This window comes from Corvus brachyrhynchos, unplaced genomic scaffold, assembly GCF_000691975.1.
Source record: "Corvus brachyrhynchos isolate BGI_N302 unplaced genomic scaffold, ASM69197v1 scaffold63, whole genome shotgun sequence".
NCBI classification, from domain to species: domain Eukaryota; kingdom Metazoa; phylum Chordata; class Aves; order Passeriformes; family Corvidae; genus Corvus; species Corvus brachyrhynchos.
This window is the reverse complement of record NW_008237227.1, coordinates 884,336-902,641: the sequence shown is the minus strand read 5'-3', so window position 1 is coordinate 902,641 and position 18,306 is coordinate 884,336. Positions and strand designations below refer to the sequence as shown.

The 18,306-nt window shown below is 50.3% G+C and overlaps 2 long non-coding RNA genes across 3 annotated transcripts in view; both read left to right on the top strand.

The window, feature by feature from the left end:
* The window catches only part of LOC108445468, a 3,287-nt gene extending 1,791 nt beyond the window's left edge, over positions 1-1,496 (top strand). The window contains exon 2 of the long non-coding RNA XR_001860341.1: positions 570-1,496. This is a non-coding gene — a long non-coding RNA (uncharacterized LOC108445468). The remainder of the gene's footprint in view (positions 1-569) is intronic.
* The window catches only part of LOC108445467, a 34,475-nt gene extending 21,239 nt beyond the window's left edge, over positions 1-13,236 (top strand). Inside the window, exons 3-4 of one of the 2 annotated variants that reach the window (XR_001860339.1) lie at positions 4,704-8,890; positions 12,450-13,236. This is a non-coding gene — a long non-coding RNA (uncharacterized LOC108445467). Of the gene's footprint in view, positions 1-4,703 lie in introns of both variants that reach the window. The other variant, XR_001860337.1, reaches the window with a different exon arrangement.
* The last annotated feature ends 5,070 nt before the right edge of the window (positions 13,237-18,306 follow it).

The following is an 18,306-nucleotide window of genomic DNA, read 5'->3' as shown; positions in this document are numbered from 1 at the left end:
GAATTATCTGCCCCAGCAGGACACAGTTTGTGTTCTGTGTTTGTTAGGCTCCTGCTATCGCTCGCTCCCGGCAGAGAGAGGCATAAAACTCCTTCCAGGTGGCATTTGCAGAAAAAAATCAATTGTTTATCAACATCCCGGCAATCAATAAATGCAGTGATAGGTGCAACTGTCTCTATTGGAGCTGAACCTTGATTGCTGAGAGGCCAGATTCGATGCTAAATCCACCCGGGGCCTGACTCTGGGCTGCAGCTGTGGGGCCAAGGCCTGGGGCCAGATCCTTGGGGAGTTTCCTGGTGCTGTGCTGAGCCCTTCCCCTCCTCGGGATGCTGGTGCTGCTTGCTCTGCACTCATTCTGCTGCTGGAGAGCGCTCTGGAGCGGGTCACGCACGTGTGGCGCAAGGCCCGCTCTCTGGGCGCTCCTACCCCAAGTTTCAGCGAGGAGATGAACCACAGCACAAGGTGCTCACCCCAGAGGAATTCACCACTGTTTTGAAGGCTTAAGTGTCTGTTTGTCCACCTTCACCAAGCCTTTTTCTGAAGAACCCTGTATTATATTTTGTTCCCAGATTCTCTCAGCATCCGGCCTTGGTGCTGGAGAAGATGGGCCTGGAGGAAGATCTCTCACAGGGTTTAGGCGTTCCTGCTGTGCCTGGTGATAAACTTGCTTTCTGGTGAAAAGGCCAGCTTGGAGCAACCTGGTCTGGTGGCAGGTGTTCCTGCCTTTGGGAATTGGATGATCTTTAAGGACCTTTCCAACCCAAGCCTTTCCATGACTTTGTGGTGAGCGTCTCCAGACACCCATCTCCTTCCTTCTGTGCCACCCCTGCCCAGCTGGTGCCTTTCCCCAGGATGCCCGCAGCCTTTCCCTCTTGCTTGAAGCTGTTACTTTGATGCCTCATTAAATGAGACAGCTTAAAGATGTCCCTATCTGCAGAGCACTCCTGAGCCTGAGCTTTCCCAGAGCCAGAGTTCTTCCTGAGCCAGGCTCCAGGAGCATTTGGACAACGCTCTCAGGGACAGGATGGGATTGTTGGGGTATCTGTGCAGGGCCAGGAGCTGAGGGCTGGATAACGCTTGTGGGTCCCTTCCAACTCAGGAGACTGACTCTGTGATCCAGATTTGAGGTGTCCATGTGGCCAAGGTATCCCATCACAAAGAAATATGGATAGGAATGGAAGAGTTAACGTCAGCAGCTCCCAGACACACTGGAGAGTTACATCACGTTGCTGTGGAAACTAACTTTGTGAAAGCACAGTGATGTATGGGAAAGCTTTGGGTCAGCGGGTAATAAATTCTGTTTAAAAAGTGATTTTTCCCCCCCATCTGCTGATGTAAACATCATTAAGAGAAATGATGGCTGAGAGATGGATTTCTTTTTATACCAATTTTCAGACAAAGAAAATAATTTTTTTTTTATAATAAAAAAGTTGCTGGAAATCAGAGAGTGCTATAAATAATGAAATAAAGAAAAAGCACCGGTGATGGAACAGAAATTTTCCCTGGTGATTGGTTTACAGCTCTCTGTGATTTAATGGGAACTTGCAGTTGCCTGTGGGAAGCTGCAGCAAAGCCCTGGATGGGCTCCGTAAGATGACACTTTTCAAATTGCACCATGAATCCCAAACTTGGATGGCTTGGGAGCATCCTCGTCCTGGAAGTCCTCTCTCTTCTGCATTTCCCACTGAGGGACAAGTTTCCAACCTGCCATGTTGTCATTGGGATTCTCGTGAAGGCGTGGGGGTTTTGGGTTTATTTTCCACCCTTTGGGATGCAGGAGGGTCTGAGGTGAGGCAGCAGAAGTTCCTCAGCTTACCCAGAGCAGTGTGACAGTCCCAGCCAACGGCAAGGGTGCCACTGGGAATGCAGACAAGGGTGTCACTGTGATGAATGGGGTAATTAATAAGCAATTAATGTGCTTCAGAGCATGGCTCCAGCTTTTCTCCCAGCCAGACACCCAGCACTGATCTGCTTTCTCTGGTGATCTGGGCTCGGAGCAGCTCGGAATGATGGAGATGATGCTTCCAGAGCTCTTCTTGATGCTGCCAGGATGCAGCTCTGCACTGGCACAGCAGGGAGTCTGCTTCAGAGGGAAGGAAATTCCAGGGTGGGTTTTTCACTAATTGATAGGATTTGAAAGGATTCTGTGGATTGTCCTTGAAATGAGTGCTCTGAAATGTCCTCCTTTGGCAGCTTCTCCATTCCCATCACAAACTCCCTGAAAGCTGGCCCAGGGGCAAATACCTCACCTGGCATCACAAATTCACGTTTCCCTGGCCTGCAGCATTGTTCCCAGCTCATCCTTCTGCCTCTTTCCTCTCCTGGCTCAGCCTGGATTTTTCCATGCCCTCCAGCATTCCTTGTTAGCCCCACTACCCATCTCTACTGGGTGGGCTCTTCCAGTTACATCAGAGTCCACCAAGATGTTGTGCTGCTGTCTAGATGTGAGCAAGAACTGCATTTCCCATTACAGGGAAAAATTATGGAGTTTAATTTAAACATATTCTTTGTCCTGAGATGTCCCTGTGAAACCATTAAAAATTGTTTACACATTTTGAGTTGATTTTGGCATTTAAAGCAGTTGGCTTATAAGAGAAACTTCTAAGTGAAAAGATGTTTTAGAATTAATATCAAAGTATTTCATGCCCTCAAAATAATGAAACATGATGTTTTGATGTTGTCAAAACACTCGGGTTATTTTTTGTTTAGAAACAAGAACGTGTTGGCATTGACGTGCCCAGGTGAGTTGTTCCTTTTGCAGGAAATCAACATTCTGATGGAACATCCCGAGGGAGCTCAGGTAAGAGCAGCCAAACCTTGCTCACTTGTGTAATAACATCCCTTTCGCTCCTCAGCCTCAGGGCCTGTGCTCTAAGGGCAGTCCCAGGGGCTGGTAATTAATTGGCGTAGCTAATTCAGGGATGGAGAGGGAACATGACAGCAAAACAGGAAGAATCTGCAATGTGTGTGAGGGAGGGAGTAGCCATGGGTTGCTGAAGAACCCAAGCAGCTTAGAGGACATCACTGTTCTGATGAAATGTAATAAAAATAAATGGATGTAGTGAAAACGCTGAACAGGTCAGGAGGAGGCAGAAGGTTCCGTAGCTCGGACACGGTGGGGGTAATTTTGCATTTTGTCACAGACTGATGGGAACGTGAGAGAAACGAAACCTCTGAGAAGCAAAGGAGAGGAAAAGGGATGTGTGAGATTGCAAGGACCTCATCCCTGATGGCATGCACACGTGTGTGTCAGAGAGCTGGGAGATTGGGATCGGGAGTGCGTTGGGGTGTCCCTGTCTATGACGGTGCATCTCTGGCAGCTGCCTGGGCTGCTCCCACAACTGATCCTCGGCACTCCTACCCCTCCACAGAGGGATTCTGCCTCAGGAGAACGCTCCTCTCAGTGCTGGGCTGAGCTGGCTGCGGGTTGGGCACAGTCATGAGTGTGAAGGTGACTCAGGACCATGGTGCTGCTCTTGCACAGTGCTGGAGGCCCAGTCATGTCACTGTGTACTGCTCCTCCAAAATTTGTGTCAGCTGTGCTCTTTGCTGGCAGCAAACCCATGGCTTCCTTCCCAGATCATGGGGAAAAATCTCCAGCATCCCCTCAACTGGGAGCAGAGATTTCCCTGAAGAGCCCTGAGCAGAAGGACGTGTGGGGGTGGGGGATGAGGAGCTCAGCGTGACCCCACTGTGCTCACTGGGACCCAGAACCTCCCGAGCCCTGGGCTGATCACCAGCATGGGCAGCAGGAAAGGGGTTGGGATTCTGCCCCTCTGCCCCACTCAGGTGAGACCCCACCTGCAGAGCTGCCCCAGCCCTGGAAGCCAAAGCATCAGAAGGACCTGGAGCTGCTGGAGTGAGTCCTGAGAAGGTCACATGGGTGCTCCGGGGGTTTTAGCCCCTCTGCTCTGGAGCCAGGCTGGGAGAGCTGGGAGTGTTCACCAGGAGAAGAGAAGGCTCCAGGGAGACCTCAGAGCCCCTTCTAGTGCCTAAAGGGGCTCCAGGAGAGCTGGAGAGGGACTGGGGACAAGGGATGGAGGGACAGGACACAGGGAATGGCTTCAAACTGGAAGAGGGGAAATTTATCTTAGATATACAGAAGGAATCCTTCCCTGTGAGGGTGGGGAGGCCCTGGCACAGGGTGCCCAGAGAAGCTGTGGCTGCCCCTGGATCCCTGGCAGTGGCCAAGGCCACGTTAGACAGGGCTTGGAGCACCCTGGAAGCCAGTGGAAGGTGTCCCTGCCCATGGCAGGGGGTGGGACTGGATGAGCTTGAAGGTCCCTTCCCACACAAACCATTCCATGATTCTCTGATTCATTCTGTGATTCTCTGATTCATTCCATGAGCCCCACCTGAGCTCCTGCTTCCAGAGTGAGATTTCCTCTGCTTTGGAGGGGTCAAGATTTCAAGTCAAGGCCCCCATTTCTTATTCCTCTGTTTTGCCCACCCAGCAGAATTCCAGGCTGGGGAAATTGTTGGAGCTGTGGTTTTAGCGTGACAGCAGTGACGAGAGGTCGAGTGATGTTTCTGTCAGTGCACTGAAAGCCATTGTGCACTATTGATTTTTGTATTTGTTTGGTTTTTGTTGGTGTTTTTTTTAGCAGAACACTCCATTCAAAGCCGTGTAAAACACTCCATTAAATATTAATGCTTTCCCCCATTTCTTTCCTCTGTGGACACCTCTCCTCCTGTTTTCCCAGGTCCCCGTCCTACTGGACAGCTGGAGGATGTTCCTACCAAATGATCAGCAGGTTGAGGATGCTGCATAAAACACTCAGCAGTGCCCCTTTAACGGGGAAGCAACTTGACTTTTATTGCCAGTGCTGAAAGCATCTACAAACGTAGATTTAGCATCAGCCTCCAGGCTTAAGATACAGCTGTTATATTTTCCTTTCTTCCTTTAATTTTTTCCCCCCTCTCCTTCACACTAATGTAATGCTTATTTAGGAACTGCAGCCATCTGTGGCTGCTAGGGATGGCACTGTTAAATTTTGCTGTTGCTTTCTTTCCCCTGGTTTGATGAGGCTCCCAGCACACAGAGAATTCCCCGGGACAGCAGAGACTTGCTTTGATTGCTCTGTTTTGAAACCCCTCCCGGAGGGAGACGTTGTACACAGGGCTCTGTCTGTGCTGGGAAAAGATGGTCAGCTGGAGAGCTGAGATCCTGCCTCGTTGCAGGTTAATGAGGTGAGATGATGAAGAACCAGCCGGCAAAAGAAGCTGATGAGATTAGAGGGGATGGCAAATGAAAAGGGAGGGAAGGAGGAAGGGCTGGGACCAGAGCTCTTCCCGCTCCTCTCAGCAGCCTGAGATGATTCACGTGGGAATTGGGGCACTGGCAGTACTCAAGGGAATTTTTTAGTGTTTTCCCAGTGAGATGCTCTGCCTCAGCAGGTGGATGGGGATCTGCCCCGAGTGGGCAGTCGGGAGCTCGGTACAGCAGGAGGGGTGTGTGGTGCTGCCACTTGGCTCTTTGTGTCAGCAAAGTTGGCTTCTGCCTGTTTTGTCCCCAAGCTGCCTTTAAATGCCTCACGTTCACCCTTGTGAGGAAAGGTAAATCTTAAAAATTGCTATAAAGAGAAAGGAAAATATCTCTCCTTTGGGCAAAGCCCTGTAGAGTGAGCTGCTCTAGATGTCCTACAAGTGATTTACCTTTTAATCTCCCTCTCTTTGATTTTGTTTAGTGTTCTTTCTGTCACCTGCTCCTTTAAATTGTCCTCTGTGGGAACCACAGCTCCTCTTTGCACTCTGGAGCCTCTTCACTGTGGGAAGGTTAATAACGAGTTTATCTGAAAATACTCTTGCATCTTATGGAAAATCAGAGGACCCACAGAGGGGAGGTGCTGCTTTATGGTCTGTAGGAGCTGAGATGGGTTGTGTTGGACCAGAAATCCTTTGGCTGCATCTTTTTGGGTACCCAGGCCCGTTCCTTGCCCCTGTCCATACTTGTCCTGCAAGGCAGGCTGGCCCCAGGCTGTTTGAAATGGCTTTGCCACCTTCCAGGGTGGGATGAGCTGTTCAAAATGGTGATAGTTTGCCCAGTTCAAAGCCAGGGCAGGGTCTGCTGCAGCCATGAGGGGTGGAGGTCGAGTTCCAGGTGTCAGGAAAGTCAGTGTGTCTTCCCAGGCTGCCTGAAGGTCCCTGTGTGCCTGAGGCCCCAGATTCGCTGGAAGCTCCGTAGCTGTCACCAACACTGATGGTTCTCCACCCTTCAAATCCAGGCAGCCCAGAGCACAGGGTCACGCCTGGCACCTTCCAAGCCAGTCCCTGGCATGCCTCAGGGCACGTTGGACTCCCTGAGCTGGAGGTGAGGATTGGTACCTGCCCTGCTGAAGCCACAGCCCCCATCTCCCGAGAGCCTGGCGCCGTGGTCCTGCAGCTGTCAGCATGATGAATGGATGTTATGTTTTATTTCCTGCTTTATCAAATACTAATTATGTAGATGATAATTCTCAGCATCACGGTTCCTTTTGGCTCATTTGTTTTTCACTCTCCAGAGCCAGAATAGGGGGTATTTCCATCCCCCCCACCAACTCCCATTCTTGAAATTCTGCTTTAATTGCTTCTCTTTGGCTTTTGCTTAAGGTTTCCTGCTCTGAACAGGTCAGCATATTGATCCTGCACTTTGATAAGGTCAGCAGAGATCAGCTGTGACATTTCCAGGAGATTTGCTCCTCCCCTAATGGGCTTAGTCATCAAAGAGTTTTCCAGGGGACAGGGCAGGGGAGAGATTGAATTTCAACTCTTACATATGTTTATTTGGGCAGGCCTGGAAGGTTCTGAGGAGTGGGATCACTTGGCAGACTAAAGGACATGCTGTGCAGGTTATGAACTCTGCATGTGGTACCCACCATGGTCACTAAATGCCACAGAAACTCTGTGACTGGCTGAGGTGGCACCAACTGATCCCAAAGGGCACAGAACCAGGTGACCCCCACTCCTGGCACGCCCACAAACCCTGGCTGTGCTGGCTCCAGCCAAGCCCATCTCTGATCATTCAGAGGAAGGTGAGGAGATAACATGAAGAACAAGCAAGCAACATCTGCCGGGCCAAATGAGCCTGGGGAGGAAAATAAATCAACGAATTCCTTCCTGAGGTCTTGGGGAGTGAGATTGGACTGTAGCTTCATGAGGAGTGCAAGGCTGAGCAGCAGATTACCCAGAATTTCCTGTTCTTGTCATGGCTGAGGGGACAAGGAAGAGAGCAGGGGCACGGAGGGATGCCCTGAGCCATCCAGCCCTGCTCCCTCTGCCCCTCTCCCAGGAGCTGGATTAAAGCCTGGCTGTAAAGGAGTTATCTACTGCAGCAGTGTCTGAGGAGGAGGATCCACACCCTCGTGAGGTCCTCCAGTGTCCAGTGTCCCTCCCTGCTGGGAAATTGCACTATATTTTGGGATTTATCTGACCTGAGCTTCCAGGTATTGAATCTCATCATGTTGGTGTCAAAATCCTGGGAAGTCCCCTGCAAGCCAGGATATTTCCTTGTTGATGCCTCGACATCTTGGGATTTTTTAAGCAACTCTTTGGCAAACGGAGGAAGCTGAGCTGAGTTCAGAATTTTTCCAGCTCTCAGCTGTGTGTATGAAATCCTTTTAAATGCTCTACAAGGCCTCCCCTCCCTGTGTGGACACCCCACATCTCCTGGAAAAGCTCTAAAAACCCAGAACTGCCATGCTCTGCACGAGGGCCCTCACAGCCTCTAAAATGCTGGAGGGGGTTGGTTTTTTTCATATAAAGTCATGCAAATGTGGGTGAAACAGGGGAAAATGGAGGGTAAGAGAAGAAGAAAATGCAAATGTCCAGTGAAAGCCTGATTCCTGTCCCTGCTCAGATGAATGTTCACTTACTCCAGGGACAGCATCTTTAGTCCTGCTGCGATCGGTGCCTTCTGAGGTAATCTCTCACATTGGAAGTCGCTGTCATTTGCATTCCTGATTCCCAGAGGTGTTATCTTGCACTGCCTTGCATCAGACTACATTTTTCCACAGTGATGTACCTCAGCAGTGAAGAGGGGGTGAGCAGCTTGTGGTCAAGTGCCCGTGCCTGGCTGAGCAAACAGCCCGTGTGTTGTCACCCTGTCCAACCACGTGTGGATGTTTATCCTCCCGAATCCCTGCTCGGCCACATGGATCAAGGGGCCCTTGACTGGGGTAGATCTTGTTGACACTTGATAGGAAAAGGTGAGAAAAATGTATTTAGTGGCTCTATAAGGGGCCATGCATCCTGCCCCTTGTACATGGGCTCGTTTAACCCACACCGTGACCTGCCCTGTTCTCACTGTTGCTTACTCGTGACCTCCCTTTCTGCTGTCTATAAACATTCCCAGCAAAGGGAATCACTGCAGCAAATGGTGGATAAAACGCTCAATGATGTGGACAGAGAGCAGAGCACTGGAATTGATCTAAACTGCCGGGATGCCTCTGCAGATCCTGGAGCAAAAGCTTTTTAGTGGGTATTTTCAGGCTGTGAAGAGAGGCCATAAAGTTTTCAGAGTGTCCCAGGTAATGACAGAGTGATTCAATCAGCTCTCTTATCAGATTCTCTCTGTCCTGCTTGTCTTCCCCGTTCCCTTCTCCATCTCTTCTCTAGAGGGATGGATTGGCATTGCTCAGGTGGGCAGCTCAGCTTTAGCAGAGCAAGCAGATTCCAGACCATGAGGTAACTTAAAAATCCAGCTGTTTAATGAAGCTCGTGGCCCCCAGATCCTCTCCCCTGTGCAGCCCTGCACAACCCAGGATGGTTACTGTGTGTTTCTTGCCTGTCCTGTGCACTCAGGATGCTTCTCTGTGGAGGATTTCCAAAGTGTCAGCCTCTGAAATGCTCCTGGCTCTGCTCTTGGAAGCACAAGGAAGAGATGGCCAAGCTGGGCCTGCTGAGGGAGGCTGAGGTAAGTCACTCATTACTGTCACTTTAACTGGCTTTTTCCCACCTGGGCCTGACTCAGCTCAAGGAACAGAAGAGCTTTTTGCTGCTCTGCCTGTGGTCCCATCCCTCTGCCTGTAAATCCTGAGTAACCCAGCAGGGGTGGAGCAGTGTGAGGGGGCAGAATGGAGCAGATCCCCTGCAATCAGAGCCTGCAGAAGGATTAGCTCCTGTGCCATACTCAGGTTAATCTTCTCAAACACTGCTTCCAGGAAAGAAGGCATAGCTCCAGTCACATTTAAGTAAATTCAAAGGCTGGGGATGAGTTCTCAGGCCTTGGAGTGGATGGAGCAGGACAGCAGGGCCCTCAGAAGTGGATTTGAGATGTGGGGTTGTTTCTGTTCTGGGGTACTGTGTGAGTTAGGGCAATCACAGGGCTCCCAGCACTCTGAGGTTCAGTCACTTTGGTGTCACCCACTGTGGGCTGTGAGGGCACCCAGTGAAGGTCCCTTGAGGACCTTCCCTGTGCTCCTGGATGCTGCGGCCTGGCATGAGCTGATTGGAGGTGGAGCTGCAGTGAGCAAAGTGCAGGATGGGGTTGGAAAGCTTTGGGAAGCAGTGCAGGATAGCGTTGGAAAGCTTTGGGATGCAGTGCAGGATGGGGTTGGAAAGCTTTGGGAAGCAGTGCAGGATGGGGTTGGAAAGCTTTGGGATGCAGTGCAGGATGGGGTTGGAAAGCTTTGGGATGCAGTGCAGGATAGCGTTGGAAAGCTTTGGGATGCAGTGCAGGATGGGGTTGGAAAGCTTTGGGATGCAGTGTCGGATGGGGTTGGAAAGCTTTGGGATGCAGTGCGGGATGGGGTTGGAAAGCTTTGGGAAGCAGTGCGGGATGGGGTTGGAAAGCTTTGGGATGCAGTGCGGGATGGGGTTGGAAAGCTTTGGGAAGAAGTGCGGGATGGGGTTGGAAAGCTTTGGGATGCAGTGCGGGATGGGGTTGGAAAGCTTTGGGATGCTGGTTTGCCATGTGTGTCTTGGGGCTGGGTGGCGGCAGGCTGCTCACATCCTCCTGCCAGAAAACATTTGCAGGCAGCTGGGATCTGCCTCTTTCCCCATCCTTTTCTCCCAACCTACTGCTCCTGTTCAGCTCCTTCCCTGCACAGGCCCTTTCTGGGTCCATGTCCTTTAGACCCTTCCCGTTAAACACTTAGTCATCACTTAGCTAAACTACTACATACAAATATAGCTCTTTTGATCTTCCTGCGTAAATCAATACCTGCTGCCCTTTCATCTTCCATGGGGCTTTCTCTGAGCTCTCCCCAATTTACTGTCTTTAAAATGGAGTTGTCTTTCCAGCCTGATTCTCCTCAGTTTTCAAATTTCCTGAAGCCCCCACAACTGCAGGAAATCCTGGTGGCTCCCTGCCACCTCCACTGCCTTCAAGCGGTAAAGGTGCTTTGCAGAGAGCATCTCTTGTCCTCTTGGATTGCTGTGGATCTTCCTCAGCTTGTTCCAGAAGTGAAGAAGCCCAAGCTCGTGTTCCCAAGGAACTGGGAAAGGCACAAGCCAGTCTCAACTCTCTGTGCCGTTCGGGGCTGAAGGAAAGTTGTCCCACTTGGGTTATGGAAAGAATTCCTGCAGTCATTGGTGACTGCAGAGAGGAACCCAACCTTGTCTGCAACAGTACAGCAAATGCCCAGGGAAGCTGTGGCTGCCCCTGCAGCTCTGGAATTGTCCAAGGCCAGGTTGGACGGGGCTTGGAGCCCCCTGGGATAGGGGAGGGTGTCCCTACCTGTGGCAGGGGGTGGCACTGGGTGAGCTTTAAGGTCCCTCCCAGCCCAAACCGTTCTGGGATTCTGTGAAATATGGGACACAGGGACAAAGAAGCCCAGGATGAAGGAAGGAAATGAGCTGCAAGTAGCAGCTATTTATCCCTTCAAAGGAGGGAACGTGGCCATCCCTTCCTGAGCTAACTCTGCCTGGCTGCCCCTGGGGCTCCGATGGAAGGCTTCAGCCAGGCTCCACGGGAAGCCAGAGCTGGGACACGGATCCAAAGCACATGTGGGGCAGCGGCATTGTCACTCCTGCTGTGGGGATGGATTGGCTCCCGTCAGCAGCCTGGCTGGAGCCGTGGGAGCAGCAGGAGTGTCCTGCTGAGGGACGGCGGGAGGCGATCCTGGGCCCTGATTTAGTGCAGGTGTCACAGCCCGAGCCCGGCTCACACTTCATCCCGAGTGTTTGGTCTGGTGGTTATGTTACAGTTGGTAAATAAAACTGTCAGGGGAATGGGCTGGAGCATGTGACCGTGGCTTTAGGGCAAGAATTAAGTCTCTCTGTAGGATTTGAAGAGGCCATTGTGCAATTCCTTCCCCTCTCCTTACCTCCAGTTACCCTGGGACCATTTCCACCTCTGGACTGGGAACGCTGGGAAAGTCATTAAAGCCATTACAGTAAAAAGCCTTTTCCCTTCCCCCTTCAAATGAAAGGTTTATAATAGCAATAAACCCTTGATTTTAGCATCTCGTTATGGGTCAAATAAAAGCTGGTCAGGAGCAGGAGACAGAATCTCATCCCTCTGCTCATCCCCTCTGGATAAACGCAGTAGTGCTGCCATGGGCCATATAGCTTAATTAGCCACTCTTCCCTGCTGTTCCTTAGGAAAAATACTTCGCAAAGCCTAGGCAGGCTGTCCGTGTCGTATTTCCCGTGTTCCTAGAGGTGTTAATGAATTCATTAATCACTTAATGGCAAGGAGGGTCTTTAGGGACCGGCATCACAATTTACTGCTCCCAGGAGGAAGAGGCTCTGTCACTGATCTAAAGTTTCAGCTCCGCTAATTTGTGCCAGCAGAGCCACCGAGCTCCTTCCTGCAGTCCTTGGAGTCCACATGGACCCCCCAGCGGGGCCATGGCAGCGGAGCAGGGAGCGACAGGGGTGGCAATTGGCTGGATGGGGTCTTGTGCAGAATGATGTCCTGGCTCTGGAGCATCCAGAGGCTGAAACCTCTCCCCGCCCTCATGCTTGTGTTCTGTGGGTTTTTTTCCCTTTTTCCACTGGGACAGGCTTCCTGAAAAACCACTGGAAAGGCTGCTCCATGCAATAGCCTTGGAAGCACATCCCGAGCCTCAGAGGCTTCTTGCTGACTTACAGGAAATCCAGACTCTGGCAGTGTGGCTGTGTAATGTGGCCTGGGACTGCAGGCTCTGCCGCGAAATGAGTCTGTGAATCTTTTCTAACTGAGGAGCGTCAGGGGGATGTATTTTGACTGAAACTGTCAGTTGAGATGTGAATTTGAGTGTTTGCATCTCCGTGCTGCAGAAAATGTTGATTATTTCAGTCTCTCGCCCTCGTTGCGGGAGAGCGGCGGATGCCAAAGTTCCCAACAAGACGGCTCTTTTGGCTTCTTTCTGATCACACAGCAGAGCAGGGAGGGGAGGAGGTGAACAGAGCCCTCCTCTCTGCTAATTCCCTTCCACCAGCCTGTCATCACTTTGCAATTGCACCTTTTGGAAGGATTTTTTTCTCCCTGCTTTTCTGTTCTCCCGCTTAACTTCTGCTCTGATTTCTCTTTCCATCTTTCCTCTCAGTCTGTTGCCTTCCCAGACTGAGGGCCAAGGGAAGCGGTGGAAGTGTGTAAGACAAGGGGTAGCAGGGCCATGCACGGGGCCGTCCATGTGCAGGCGTTTGCTCCCCATCCCTGGTTCCTCCTGGGATTCATTCCCTGCAGCGGGCTTCTTTGTTCAACAGCCATTGTGAGGATGTGTGAGATGAAAGGCGGGACGGAAGCTACGTGTTGGCCTGGGAGAGGAGAAAGGAGGGAGAGAAAGCAGGAATACAAACCCACTTCATCGGAGCAAACACAAAGGGAGGCAATTTCAATAAATGCCAGATGGTCCAAGTGAACCCGAGCCATGGAGAGCCCTCCATGTCCAACTGTTTGCTTTGGCAGGGAGCCTTCGCCTTTCAATTGAGAGTCTCCCAGGCACCCTCTTCTTTTCCTTGGCTTTCCTCTTCCCCTTTGCTCACCCTCTGGACCCCTCCTCCTACTCCCTTTGATGTCTTTCCTGGCCTCCCATGTGCTGCTGCTGCCCGTGCCTCACATTGCCCCTCGGAAGCTGATGTGTGGAAGAGTGAAGGTGCTCCCTGTGTGCGTGGGGATCCAGCCTCATCCCAGCACCACAAGCTGTCCCTGTCCACTCGCAGGCCTGTGCAATGTGGGAGCTGCACACGTGGCCAGGCAGAGAACGTGCATCCTGCTGGGATAGTGGGATGGCACCTGCACAGGGTGGAGGGAAGAGCACTCCTGTCCTGGGTTGCAGTGTGTTCTATTACCATCCTCAGGAGCTGTTGAAATCAGGTGGGGCAGTGTTTCCTTGCCTCTTCCCCCCAGACTATCTTTCTGTTAATGGCCCATCATTGTCCTGCCGCCTGACTCAGAGATAACTCCCTCCGGACTATCTTCTGTTAATGAGCCTAATCAACACTTGGCCTCATGACTCATTACCCCACTGTGAGATGCTCCACCCAGAGGGAGGAACCAAGCATCCCATCCTGGATATAATCTGAGATTCCCAACACCACAGATCCCCTTTCCACTGGATTCCCAGAGCACAGGAGCTACATAGCCACCACTGGATCTTCTGAGGAAGAGCAGCCCCTTTCTACAGGATCACTGCTTCAACAGAACCACATCCACCACTTCAGGAGGACTGCAGCCACCATCTTATTGGACTGCTACCGCCACCCTGACTAACAGGGTGTCAGGTTGTATCCTGACTCTGTCACTTTGAACTGGTGTTTGTTTGCCTTGTTATACACATATAGATATATAATAGTAAAGAACTATTATTCCTGTTCCTCACACCTTTGCCTGAAAGCCCCTCAATTTTGAATTTATAATAATTCAGAGGGAAGGGGGTTGCATTTTCTTTTTCATTTCAAGGGAGACTCCTGCCTTCCTTGGCAGACACCTGCCTTTCAAACCAAGGCAACTCCCAACACAACCCTTGGAGTGCCCGAGTTCTGGGGTTGTCCTTCCTGTGGAGGAACATTGGTGATCCTGGGGGTCTTTTCCAGCCTTAATGATTCCATGAGCATGAACTTCTTCCTTCCCTCCTCAGGAGCCTGGCTTGGCCTGTGTTGTTTTGTTTTGGCCAGAATTCCTGCAGGATCCTTGCAAGCAGAGGACCCAGGGTGGTTCAACTTGATCATCACCACCTGAGATGTTGCTCCAGGCACTCCAACATCCCAGGAGGGCCCTGCAACACCACAGGAGGAGAGATCTAGCTACCATGGGGCTCTTCTGTTCTCGCTCTGCATTCAAAACATTTGTTATTCCAAGTTGCCTTCTGCACACTCTACAATAACTGTGAGTGGTGTTTGTCATGTCACCTCCACAGTTCCCAACACGAATGCCATGGTTACTCCAGTCATGAGTGGAATGTCTGGAGCTGCTGGGGCTGCTTTCATGCTCTCCAACCTCCCACACTCCATCTTTCCTAAGGCAGATATTCTTGGGATGTTAGGGTTGAACCTGAGGGGCAGGAGGGGGAACGACGATAACAGGGAGAATTGATTGGAGGGATGCTGGTGAGTGTCAGGATCAGAGTGCTGTGCTCAGGGATGCTGCTCATAGAATATCAACAGAAATTAGAGGAAAAACGCCATTTCCCCACATGTTTGGGGTGTGTTAGCTCTGTTCCTGACAGCACAGTCTGAGACCTCTCCCTTCAACCCGTCTGGCTGGGACCTGAAGAGGTGCTTTTGCTCGGATGATGGGGATCTGTGGACAAAGAGGAAAGGCTGGAATTCAGCTGGCAGCCCTCAGCTGCTGGGAGTCCAGAGATGAGCAGCCCTGGTGGGAACCAGGTGACAGAAATTCTGGATCCACCGTGTCTCTCCCATTCCCTGCAGGTTGGTCCCACCTCAGCAGCAGCTGGAAGCCCCAGCAGAAATTGTGGATCCACCAGGTCTCCCTTAATAAACAAAAGACAGATGGGTAGGTGATGTTTTTCCATAAGAACATTTTTAATGTGGCTTCCCTTGCAACACTTGGCAGCCCTGAAACCTTTGGAAATTCATTCAGATTTCCCTCTTTTCAGGGATGGGATGTGGGAGGGAGATTGTACTCCCCCCCCAAACCCTGCTTTACTTCAATGCCCTCTGTTCAGCTTTCCTAAGGAAAATGCTGAACTTCGTATTTCAAATCCCACATCCATTTTTCTGGAAATCTCACCAAACTCTTGATAGACTCGGAGACCAAATGAAGAATTTTATTTAAGCTGAGTAATAGGTTTCATTCAAACCCAAATGATTGTTTTTCTCTTTTTAGGAAAAGGGAAGTAAGAGAAAAGTGTTTCTGTATTTTCCTTCTGCTTTTGGAAACCTTGGGGAAACGAGAACTCCAGGGGAAAGGACTTATTGGCTTGGAATATAAAAGGATATACACAAACCAGAAACAAGGTTTGTTTGGGCTTTTTTCCCCAAAATATTGGGGTTTTGCACCACAGTGCAAAAACTGTCCTATTTTCCCAAGGTCTGGCTTCTCAGTGTTTAAAACCAATTTACATCCTTGCAGGACAACCACGTTCTCAGTACTTTTTAACTACAGATTCACATTGGTTGTCCTTGTTTTTTATAGGAAGCTGGGGAAAAATTATTTATGGGCATATTTTCCTCCTTTCTAAATGCAAATTATTAATTCAAGTGAAGAAGTATAATTGTTTCCTGATATTAGGTATTTTTAGGTGTGCTCACATCTGAATGCTAGCGAGGAGGCCTTTTTCCATTACCCTTTGGAAAGAAAAACAAATTTCAATAGGATTGTATTTGTTGAATACTGATTAAAGGAACTGAACAGAATTTCAAGTTTCCATGGGAAATAAGGTATCAAATGTGGACTTGGTGAGTGAAACTATTTGCCTGAGTCTTAGAAGTTTATTATCAGATTGAATCATAGCTAGGATAAAAGACAAATTGTAATGCAGATGATGGAATAACGTTCTTTATCAGGAAAAAGGAATTTCTCATGTTCCCCCAAACTTGGAATACAGCAGGAGTACAAAAGACAAATTGTAATGCAGATGATGGAATAACATTCTTTATCAGGAAAAGGAATTTCTCATGTTCTCCCAAACTTGGAATACAGCAGGAGTAGTAATGGACACACAGAGTGAATGACCCAAATCAGCTACAAAAAAGTCATCTGTGTATATCCAATTGCCCCAAAACGTGAGATTTAAAATTATTAAGGGTTCTCTTTCAATTATGAGCAAAGTCAAAAGAAACGGTGATTTCAGTGGAAGTCACATTGTCCCTGGAGCTGATGCTACAGACGCGATTAGGTTGGTTTGGGTGATCCCACAGGCCAGATCCACAAATTCTTGCTCCAGCCCTTTGAGTGCTTCAGGTTCGTGATGTTGTTCTCGGGAGCCGTGGTTGGCATCCAGCAAACCTGTCCTGCCCTGTCCCGCCTTCCCTGGTGTGAGACCCAACGTGCATTCTGACACCTCCCAGCTGGATTTCGGCTCTCTGGGTGCCATTAACTGCCACAACCCAACGCCACAGACACCAGGGCCACAGGGCTGGGACAGCAGTGATCTCCTGGTGGCTGAAACTCTTGTTAGGGTGGTGACAATGATGGGAGGTGGGGAAAAGAGGGAAGCTGTGAGTAATATCTGCTGCGGATCCATAGGCAGGAGGATTGGCTGGAGTGAAGGCAGCGAACTGCAGTGCTGTTGGTGATGCATTTCAGCCTCCAGAAAGCTCAAATTGATCTTTGGTGCAAGGAGTCCGACTCCTGAATTCAATAAATCCTTCTATAGATTATCAGATTTATCTTGGACTGGGGTGGGGTGACCTTGGCTGGACAACAGGCAGCTCCCAAGCCACTCTATCACTGCCCTCCTTGACTGGGCATTGAGAGAAAATACAATGAAAGGCTTGTGGGTTGAGATAAGGACAGGGAGAGATCACTCACCAGTTGCCATCAAGGGCAAACCAGACTCAAGTTGAGGATATTAATTCAATTTATTTCCCTTCAAATCAACCCCAAGTGCTCAAAAGGAGACAAGACCACTGGGGATTTTTGTCTGGATTTGGAGACCCTGCACTGCTGTGCTGAATGTTCCCTGGTAGGCAAGACAGGGCCCATGGCCCAGGAAAACCTGAGCAGATCCTCTGAAAGAGGCTGGACTCGGTGACTTCAGCATCCCGTGCCCACCCAGGACAGAGACACTGTTAAGGAACGATGCTGAATTCAACAAGACAAAGATGGGACAAGGAGAGGGATTAAAACTGGGCCTGGGTAGCTGGGAGTTGCTGCAGCTCTTTTTTATGCTGGGTCTCTCCATGGGGGTTGTTCTCCAGTTTGTCTCAGCATGATGAGAAGCCTTTAAGTGAGAGGCTGTGGTTTACAGAGTCAACAGATTTAAGCAGGCTACGAATATTAATTATTAATTACTGTTGGAGAGTGCTATCCATTAGATTGGTGAAGTAGTTAACAGCTCTGCCTCGTCCTCCCTGCAGACACGCTCTCGCTGTCAGATTCCTCCCCCCGACCAAGACCCCAGTGCTAGAATTAGGCCAGAAACTATTTTCCAGCCGAGTGGCTTTTAATGGGCTCTCCAGACGTGTTCTTTGCATCCTGTGAGTGACTGGATCTGTGGAGAGCAGAGTCACCGGCATTGATTCATCCTTTAAGCAGTATTAGGGGTTTACCTAAGTGGGGCTTGGTGCTGCTGGAGGTTGGGTGTGTCCTCCAGGAGCACCCACTGATAACCCACGGCACGGGGCAAGGGGCTGCTCTGGAGAAGCCCATTTGCAGGACTCCTGAAGGGAGCTGTTTTCCTGATGAGAGGCACAGTGCTGGTCTTTTCTGGGTCACCTCTTGTAGAGAAAGTGTCTTCCCAGGGGCTCAGAACGTTCCTGGGATCCCTCAGCTATGGCTGAAAGAACAAAGTAGTGCTTGATGATGAACGTGAAGGTTTTGAGATGGGGCCACATCCCAGCTCTCTGCAGATGTTCAGGAGGTGTTTGACTGTCTCCTACAGCTTTTAAAGTCGTTGAGGTACTGCTTTAATGCTTCCTTCCTGGGATGTGACACAGCAGCACATCCTCCCTCAGGGACACCTTCTTTCACGTGAAGGGACTTGCTGTGGGAGAGGAGTGCCATGAGGGAAGGACTTTGGGATGACATTGGGAAGTCTTCTGGTGGCTTTAAGTGTATGGGCTGAGGCCGGGCTGGTGCTGTCTTAGAGGAGGAGAGGGAAAAGACACTCCAAAATTCCAAACAAGCCCACAGAAAGCTTTGCATCTTTTCTGGTGGCCTCATCACATTCTACAGAGCTGTGTGAGGAGCTTGGACCTGCTTCCCAATCCATCCTTCCTGCCTTCCTTCCTCCCTCCCTCCCTTCCTCCCTTCCTTTCCCCCATGGAGCTGGGGAC